Below are 10,093 nucleotides of genomic sequence, written 5' to 3' on the forward strand. Positions count from 1 at the left end.
TATATATCTATATATCCATCCATCATCTATCTATTAGCTGTGGCTCTAAGGATTTAGTAGACTGTGACTAGTATCACAGTCTATTAGTATCAACGTTTTACCACTTTGAATGATGTATAGAGACCTTACCACCATTTAGATCCTTTTGCCCAGCCATCTTTATGATACAGTTATCTTAAATATCACTTTTATTACATTTAAGTAATATTTGTTTGGTGCTTATTGTGTGCAGATAATGTTTTACCCAAATATTCTTAGATCTACTCCATGAAATAGTTATTAACACTGCTATGCTATTTTTATAGATGATTATTAATACTATTTTCACGCTTTCTGTAGATGCAGAAACTCAGGTTTAGAGATTAAATGTTTTATCTAAAGTTACACAGTTGGATGGCTTTGTCAAGATGTCATTCAGGTTTTATAAGGGCTTCAAGTATAGAATCTTAATTATGAATTATTGTCCCTTTCAATATGAAACGATGCAAAGATGCTACCAAATCTGGGAAGTTAGGTAGAAGAAATGCTACTGGGGCAGGAGACAGGAGACTTGGGTTCCAGCTTGAGTCGGCTGCAGATAGCTCTGAATTTGGACAAGCCGTTGCAACAATCTGGAGCTCATTCCTTACCTGCAAAAGCAAATGTTTACATTCAACAATCTCTAAGATATTTTGCAGCTCAGGATCTATGAACAAAATATTAGACAATATATTTGGTTATGACTACTTTAGTTTTAATATTAGATAGAGACATTTGTGTCACTGACAAAATCTAGTTCTTTATCTTAGTTCAGGTCTGAGTGTCACCAGTGGGTTCCAGGAAATGTTAGCCCAAAAAGATGCTGTAAACAGGTTTGGAAGTCCTGTAATTGGTGTGGTTGGGAAGGCAACACCTTTCATCCCCCTTTAGAGAGTCAAAATGTGCCTTAACCCACAGCATCTTGGAAATAATAATTCACTTTAATTTACATCAATCCAGCATTTTCCAAACAGGAGTCCATTCTCACAATACACCCTTTTAACTTACTTTGGGAAAACTTGTGTTAGATTTCTTCAGCTTGAATTCAGTGGCCTAAATCTATGACTTCCCAAACTGCTCACCTTGTAAGAATCTGTGAAGATAGACATAAAAGGAACTATTGTAAGATGGCTATTTTATTCTACTTTATTCACTTAAGAGTAAAGAGGCCATAATTTGTATAATGGATGATCATCAATTAGGGACTTTTTCTGAGCTCTTCATCAGAACATGCTTGATTTTGTTTTGAGTAATGAGAACCTACTCTGTGCTCCTACTGTGTGCAGGGCCATATGCTAATGAAAGAGTGAGAGAAAAAAATAATACACATATGAATTAATTAAATAATTACAGCCAAATTGGCCTTCTTTCCATCTCAGGACTAGAGCTTTAGTCAGCTATGTTCCAGGAACTAATTAGGAGCTTTCACATTTACAAAGGATGATGTATTCACTCAAGCTCTGAGTCATTGATGTGGTTCATAAGGACACTAATATCCAGGACAATGCTCATCTCTTCAAGTTTCTGCTCATTTGTAAAAAAAAAAAAAAGTCTCATTTCTAGTGGCCTCAGTTTCACATTTTAAAATACTTGGAAATAATATATAAAGTATAAAGAAGCAGTTTTAAGAATTTCTTCAATTTCCTATGAATAGGGTTATGTGTATGATGTGGCTGACACAGAGAGACTCTTCATTCTGTCAGTATCAGTGGCAATGTGCCTCTGTGTGCCTTTGAGCTTGCCACTGTCTGAGGCAGTATTTGAAGGATTCTGATACCAGGGAAACATCTGTGCTTAACGGCAAAGTCCATGTCAGAGGACTTGCTCAGCCTGTTACGATGCATGGTACCACCAGCATAGCGTGTCTTTCTGGTTGGAACATTTAAATTATTTTAGTTAGATTTAAATATTTAAATCCTGTCCATTGTTCTAAGCCTTGTTCAGATATCTCCTCCTTTCTAATGCATCCCAGATCACTTCAGATGGTGTGACTCATATTCCTTATCCCTCGTGTCTGCATCACTTTCTTTCCACATTGTGGTCTGCTTTTTTTGAGCACATCTTCTCTCCTCTCCTAGACTGTGAGGCCACCATGACTTGGCCCCACAGTGAAGACACATGAGGCCACTCAACATGGCCCCATATGCAGTGGGGAGTGATAGAACTGTGCATATAATTCTGGCACCTTGGACAGTGCTGGCACCTTGGACAGAGGTTATGGTTCTCCTCCGGGGCATTTCCAGGGGAGAGACCCTTGATCTGAATCATGGCTGGGAATGTGCCAGATTGCTAGTGATGGCAAAGGCACTGTAGGGAGACAGAGAGGGACAAAGAACAGGTGGTGATAAACAAGGTGGAGAATTTCACAGAAGTCAAACCATACAGAAAGTTCCTGTAGCTCATGGCCAAGTACATGACAAATATTTATTAAGCAGTTAATGTGGACCATTCTAAGCTTTGTGGATATAACAGGGAAGAGTCAAGTCCCTGCTCTTGTGAACTTATATTCTTGTTGTTAAGATAAGCAATTAAAATAAACAACGCAAAAGCATTTTCAGAAATGAGTGCTGTAAAGTACAGAAAATAGAGTAAGGTGATAGAAAGTGAAGGGAGATTAGAGGCTGCTTTAGATTAAATAGTGAGGGGAAGCCTTACAGAACTGAGATCTGAACACCAAGCCAAACACTAAGACAAAGATCTCTGGGGAGAGCATTCTGAAGAGAGAGGACAGTGAGGGCAAAGGCCAAAGAGAGGATGGGGCTGGCAGATGAGTCAACAACTGCAGGGTGGCTGGAGCAGAGCAAGTAGAGGCAAGGAGACAGAGGAGAGCAGGAGACACAGATAGGAAACTGCTGGGAGATTTTAAGTAGGGGAAGGCAATTCTGCACTCACAACTTCACTGTGGCTGTGGAAGGAGACTGGGTTATACACGGGAGAGGCAGAAAGATTGAAGGACACATTAGGAGGAGAGAGATAATAGTGGCTTTGAATAAGGTGGTGATGGAAATGTAGAGAATGAATTTGACAACTTCTTACCAACTTCAGCCAGATAACCTAGTCCCAGCCCCCACTGTCTCTCACTAGGATAGTTGAGTTAGTCTCTTAACTGGTCTCTTGTCTCATTTCTTTGCCATCTCTTACCCATACACGATCCACAGGAATATTTCCTTTTTAAGCTTTTATTAGCATATAATACAAATACAGAAAAGTGCACATACAACAAGCACAGAGCTTGAATTTTTACAAATGGAACGCTCCTTATAACCAGCATCCAGATGAAGAATTAGTCATGCCCAGCCATCCTTAAGCTGCCTCCTGCTCCCCACCAGTCCCCATCTGCTCTCAAAGTCAACCTCTGTCCTGACTTCCAACAGCATAGAAGGGTTTTGCCCACGTTTCCCCTTTGTATACATGGAATACAGTGCACGTCCTTTTATGCCTTGCCTTTTTCCTTCTACAATGTATTTGTGAGATTCATGCATCTTGTTGTTTGTGAAATCCTTTTGAAAACATAAATCATACCATGTCACTCTTCTGTCCCAAACCCTCTGACGCTTTTCTATCGTGTTAACAATAAAACCCTTGCATTGGTGCACCAGTGCCTGCCTGTTCTGGCTCGCGTTCCGCTCCCGCCTCACACTGCTTCTTCTTCTACCACTTTTCCCTTGCTGCTGTCCCCCGAACTCTCCAAGATGTCCCCACATCAGAAAGCCATTGTCTGAGGTTGGCATTATGATGCCCAGTTTGTAAGTGTGACTGATATTAGGTCACAGAACTCAGTAAGTGAAGACCAGATATGCAACCCTGAATCTACTCCTCAGTGTCCAGCGATCTTCCCCTCTCTGTATAGTCTGATGTTCAACACTCTGCTAAGCACACCTCCTGCTCTCCCCACTGCATCTCCCTCCATGGGACCTAGGGGCACAACCACCCTTTCTCTACTGTCACTCTTTCTCTACTGTCACCCTTTCTCTCAATCACTCTTCACCTCTACAGACGTACTTTGCGTATATTACTTCCTCCCTCTGGAATGTTCACTCGCTCTGAACCCAGCCATACTACCTCACTCATCTCAAACCACTATAATTTAGTTTTTAAAAATTCTGTCCATTGGCCGTGGCTCAGCTGAATGAAGGTAGTTTCCTTCATACGGAATCAGCAAATTTGGATTTTACCCCATCTCAGCCACTTTCTGTCTACTATTTGAAATGAAAATCATCATGCCACTAGTAGTCACTAATATTTATTGCTGAGCGGTTAAGAATTTGAATTCCAGAGTCAGACCACCTGAATTTGAAGACCAGCTTTTGCGATATGCTCACAGTGTTTTTGTGAAGATTAAATGAGTTAGCACTAAATTAGAGTATGTCAAAGAATGCCACAGGCCGGCCCCATGGCCTAATGGTTAAGTTTGCCATGCTCCACTTTGGCTGCCCAAGTTTGGTTCCTGGGTATGGACCTATAATATTCGTCAGCACCCATGCTGTGACATACAAAATAGAGGAACATTAGCAGGGATTTAGCTTAGGGTGAATCTTCGTCAACAAAAAGAGGAAGATTGGCAACAGATGTTGGCTCAGGGTGAATCTTCCTCAGGGGGAAAAAAAAAGAAAGAATGCTAGGCCGAGCAGTGCTCAGTGCATATCATCTGTTATTATTGTGATCTGCCACCTCCTCCAGGAAGCCTCCAGACACTCCCCAAGGCACATTTTCCCTGGGGCTCTGGAAACACTTGAAAGCTCACCTGACAGGCTAAATGAGCTTCTCCTTCTCTTTCAGTTAGCTGTGGACATGTTCACCTCTTCATGAGATATTTTACTTCTTGAAGTCAGGGAGGGGGGATGTTGGTCTTTATATCCTCTGTGTCTAACAGAGATGAAGTGTTTAGTTTGTTGGATTTTCTAGTCTGGAAAAAGAAAAGGAAAGTCCACAGATGTCCACGAGATGGAGCTGTGAGTCCACAATCACACTGAACAGGGATTCTTAGGAAAGGAAGGACTAACCCCACACAAACCGGCATTGAGTCCATCTCTTCGGGGGCTGGGGCAACTGATCCTTGGAATTCACCCAGAACATATACAAGCCATTTCTCATGCAACATGTGTTTTATCAAACTTTCTTTTCAGATATTAGAAGAAAATTCATAAAGGGCCAGGTGAGAAACACTATTTAATAGGACACCGGCTGTATGATGTTCTGTGCATTTATGTAATTTCATTTCACGCTTTACTGAATGAATAAATCCTTACAATCACTTTGCAAAGTATGCACTATTGTCTCTGTTTTATAATGAGTAGACTGAGGATTCCAGAGGTTGTGTTCCTGGCTAAGGCTCGCCTGCAACACTCTCTTATGTTGCCAACTCAAGATCCAAATGTTGCTCCTTCCAAATTTCAAGCCTGTGTTCTTTTTAATTCCAGCACCCTACCTTTTCATAGAATGGTGGCGTAACCTTAGATAAGTAACTCATCCATACATGGGTGGGATTTCCCTCTCCATAGAAAGAGGCTCTGTTCCTATGAGTGGTGGGGAATGGAACAGCACATCATGGATTGGCCACCCGTGAATCCGTCTATAGCTTCTGCAAATGGTCATCACATACAACTTTTATTGCATAGATTGCTGTGTTTAAATTATTAGCTTCTGCTATTAATAATCTCTTGTGCTATGTATGGGAGTGCTCCTGCCTTCTGCCTCTGTAATGGATTTTCCAGTTTTCACTGCAGGCTGGTAACTTACAGATAGGAAAGGTTCAGGAGATTGTGTCCCTAGTCTCTTTTCTCCCTAATTTACTAGACAACTCCAAGCAAATCACTCACCTTCTCAGAATTTCAGTTTGTGGACTTCTGAGATGAGTTAGGTTAGCGAAAAAGCCTCTCTTTTTCTTAAAATCAAAATCGACCAAAATTTCAGGACGTCATATATCAAAGATCAGTGTAAGAGTTTCATGCTCCCCTTATTACAGGTCACCTGAAGTGTCCAAACAGCTTTCATTGAAAAAACATTTCTCTGTGCCTACTGGCACTAAGCTCGGCAGTGGAGGTAGAGAGGTGGGAGTAGGGTCTCAGCTCCATGCTGCTTAACCAGATAGCCCCACTCTGTTTTCAACTTTCTGCCCAAAGATGAGTATCTTAACACAGTGAAATGGTTCTTAGCCCAAGCTTGGTGATCAGAGGTGGATGAGGACCACGGACTTGCTCTTGCTTAATAGCCCAGATACTGCGCATTCAATCAAGCTACCCTATTATTCCAGCACTGAGAAGGGTCTTTGACCCTTTTTATTACCCTTGTATTAGTTTTCTATTTTCTGCTGTAACAAATGACTACAAACTTAATATTTTAAAATGACACACATATCTTATCCAATAGCAGTTTACGTTAGACGTCTGACATGGGTCTCACTGTGACATGTGTCAGCAGGACTGTACTCCTTCCTGGAGGCTCTGGGGGAGGACACATTTCTTTGCCTTTGAGGGGTTCTAGAGGCCACCTGCATTCCTTCACTCATGTCCCCTTTCTCCATCTTCAAAGCCATAAACATTGCATCTCTATGATCATTACTTTGTGCTTACATCTCCCTCTGACCACATCCAGGAAATGTTCTCAGCTTTTAAGAAGCATTGTGACTCTATCAGGCCCATCTGGAGAATCCAGGATAATCTCTCCATCTCAAGGTCCTTAGCTTTAATCATATCTGCAAAGTCCCTATTGTCATGTAAGGTGACATAGTCACAGGTTCCGGGGATTAGGGCGTGGACATCTCTGGGGTTCCATAATTCTACCTACCATGCCATCCCAGGGTGGGAATTGTGGGTTCATGGAAAAGTTCATCTTCTACTTCCTTTTGCCTTGTTTGGAATCAAAGGAACAAATTTCTTCCTAAACTATATAAATATATGTACTTCAAACAAATCAACTAACTAAAGAATTAGAATAATACTTATTTTTCCTTAGTCCAGATGTGCAGATATTTTATGGGAAATGTCATTGTGAATTTTGCTTAAGAATAGCAATCTTCCTCTATTAATATCCTCTCTTCCCATAAAAAGGAGAGAAAAAAAAATCACATGACAGGAGTCAGGACCTTTGGACACATTTGGAGAAAAGTTATCAAAATGGTTAGATATTTTCTCAGATGGCTTCTGCTTTCCAAATAATACCTCTCTGCTCCTAGGTCCTCAGGGAAACTGTATATAGCCAATGGTAATAAAGGTCCTAGTTAAAAATAAGTTTCTAACTGAGACATTTGGACAGTTCCTGGATGCACAGACTCTTATACCTTCTTCTAGGTGAGGATTTATTGGGAAATTTGAGTCTTCTATTAAAAAAGAGAGAGAGAGAGAGAACAAAAACTTTGTGTATTATTTCTGCATTCATTCAACAAATAGTTGTTGATTGTCTTCATGAGACAGACAATGTGTTAGGAATTAGGAGTATAGAGGAGAAGACTAATATATTTTCTATTTTTTAAGGGCTTACAGTCTGGCATGGAAGAAAAAAAAATGGAGAGTAATTATGCACCCCAAAAGAGACATTCAATTAGGTTGTTGATAAGGGAAGTGCAGGGAGCCATGGAGAAACATGGTTATAAGAGGCATGGGCAAGTAGCACGGTGTGGCCGAAAGGGCACTGGGGTATACGATGGACTGAGATCCGGTTCAGAATCCACCATAATTCTGCTAAGCTGATTAATCATTTTAAATAACTTTAGTTCAAAATAAGTGCAGTTTGGTCCCCTCCCCCTTCTGGAGCACCTCATCTGTTCATGAGGGGTTTAGACAATGTGACTTTGAAGTCTCCTTCCAGCCCTAAAAGTGGTGGTTCTCAAGTATGGACAAAAGAAGGCTCTGCGATACGGCTGATGGCCCCAGGGAGTGGCCTCAGCTCTCTCTTTGGGACAAACATCTTTTTTGCCAGTGATGGCAAGCTCTGCTTCAGTCTACCTATTGGAGATGACGAAGTCATTTCCTGTGAAAAATATGTGATTCATTTTCTCTTCTGTACCTCACAGAATCGTACCATAATTCTTTCTGAGTTTTATGGCTAAAGAAAAAAAAAAAAGGAAAGAAAGAAAGAGCAACTGTGTTTCCTCCTCCTCATTCACCATCCTGAACCTGGAAATGGAGCCTCTGAAGCAGCAGTCTAAAAATAAGTTTTCGAGGAAACGGATATCACAGAAAAATAGACTTGGATAAATAAGGTGCTCTGAGAGAATTGCTGGTGATATATTTTGTCTAGAAAAAAATTATCATTCTTTCCATGAAAACCTATAAAAAGACCATAAACCAGACTATCAGCATCCAGCAACGTTCCTCAAGGAGGTATTGAAGGTATTGAGACCGTACGACAGAAATTGTTCCAGAGGTTAGACTTGTAGAAATGGATGAGGCGTGGTGTCTGCCCTCACAGAGTCTACAATCTGGCTAGAAAAGTAGACAGAGATATAAAAATGGCAGGCATATAACTACTATGACGCAATAATAAAGGAATATGACAAGAGCCCTTTGAACCAAAGAATTCAGTGATGGTCTTGCTGCAGGAATGAGGGGAGGTTTTGCTAATGTTTGAAATGAGTTTTGAAGGACAAGTAGGAGGACTTCACGTGGAGTGGAAAGAGAAGGGCGATCTAGACACTAAGAACAGCACAGGAAGGTGGGAGAAATGTGAGAAAGCAAGGCATGTTTGGGTTTGGGTGATGGCGAGCTCTGCATGGCCAGACTGTAGGATTGGGTGGAGTTTTGGAACTGTGTGATGTACTCAGGGTACAAGTAAGTACGTAGCATTACCACAGTCCTAAATCTCAAGCTGGGGACATGGAACTTGAGACACAAACCCATTTAACTACTGATTCAAAGAGGCAGAGTGAGGTATTTCAGAGACAGGAGGGCTGAAGTAGTCAAAGAAAGTTATTCTCATTTCTTTAATCTAAAACTATTTGTGCGGCGCCCTGTTCCAGGAGCTCAGGATATGTGAGCAAATGGGGGAGACGACATCCCTGCTGTGATGGAGCTTACATTCAGTAGAGAAATAAAGATATTAAATAAGCTAAAATAAATAAACAAAAAGAAAAATAGATATAAAATAATGAATGTTGGCCAGAAAATTAAAATAGGGTAATGAGATAGACAGTAGCTGGTGGCTATTTTAGATAAGAGGTCAAGGAGCCCTCACGGAGAAGATAACCTTTCAGCTCACCTCTGGGTAACAACTAGGAGCTGGATACACAAAGATCAGAATAGGGGTCATCCCCAGAAGAGGAATGGTTACTACAAATAATTGACATAGGCCCAGAGAGAGTTTTAGGTGTCTAAGCTCACACAATAAGCCCAGTGTGTCTGGGGCATAGTAGAGGGTGAGTGATTTGAGATGAGGTCTAAGATGTAGAATAGGGGAGCTTGGTCAGTTAGTACCTCTAACTACAACGGAAAGGCCCTGAAGGGTTGTAAGGAAGAAGATTGGGTAAACACATGTACTTGTTGAAATCACTCTGGCTGCTACATGCAAATTGGATTGTCAACAAGTAGAAGTGGAAACAGGGAGGGGGCTGTCAAGGTAGTCAAGAAAAGAGAATGATGATGTGAACTAGACTGTACAAGTGACAACAAAGAGAAACCAATAGATATAGGACAAGCTATGGGCAAGGAATGAAACACTATGGACTTGCTGGTAGAATTAATGTGAAGAACATGAGGAAAAACGAAGACTCAAGGATAACCCTTAGAGCAGTTGTCTTGAGCAGTAAGATGGATGGCAAAGTTTGCCAAGATGGGGAAGTCTGCAGGAGGAGCATGTCTTCAAGAAGAAAGGAATTCGAGTTTTGTCTTGTCCATATTTTGTGTGCTCAGCATATTTGATATTTAGGAGGATTTTTATGTAAAAGTCTATAATTCTGGATGTTTATGACTATAGATATAAAACTGTGAGTCTGTATCAATTACAAATTGCCATTGGCTGCTAGTAACAAAGATGAAAATAACAACTTAAACAAAAGGGAAGCTTATTGTTTTCTCACATTAAAAAATACCCAAGGGTAGAAGGTCTGGAGCCAGTTTAGTGATTCAATGTCATCAAGGAC

This window comes from Ceratotherium simum, chromosome 23 (genome assembly GCF_057802395.1).
Source record: "Ceratotherium simum simum isolate JZ-2026a chromosome 23, ASM5780239v1, whole genome shotgun sequence".
NCBI classification, from domain to species: Eukaryota; Metazoa; Chordata; class Mammalia; order Perissodactyla; family Rhinocerotidae; genus Ceratotherium; species Ceratotherium simum.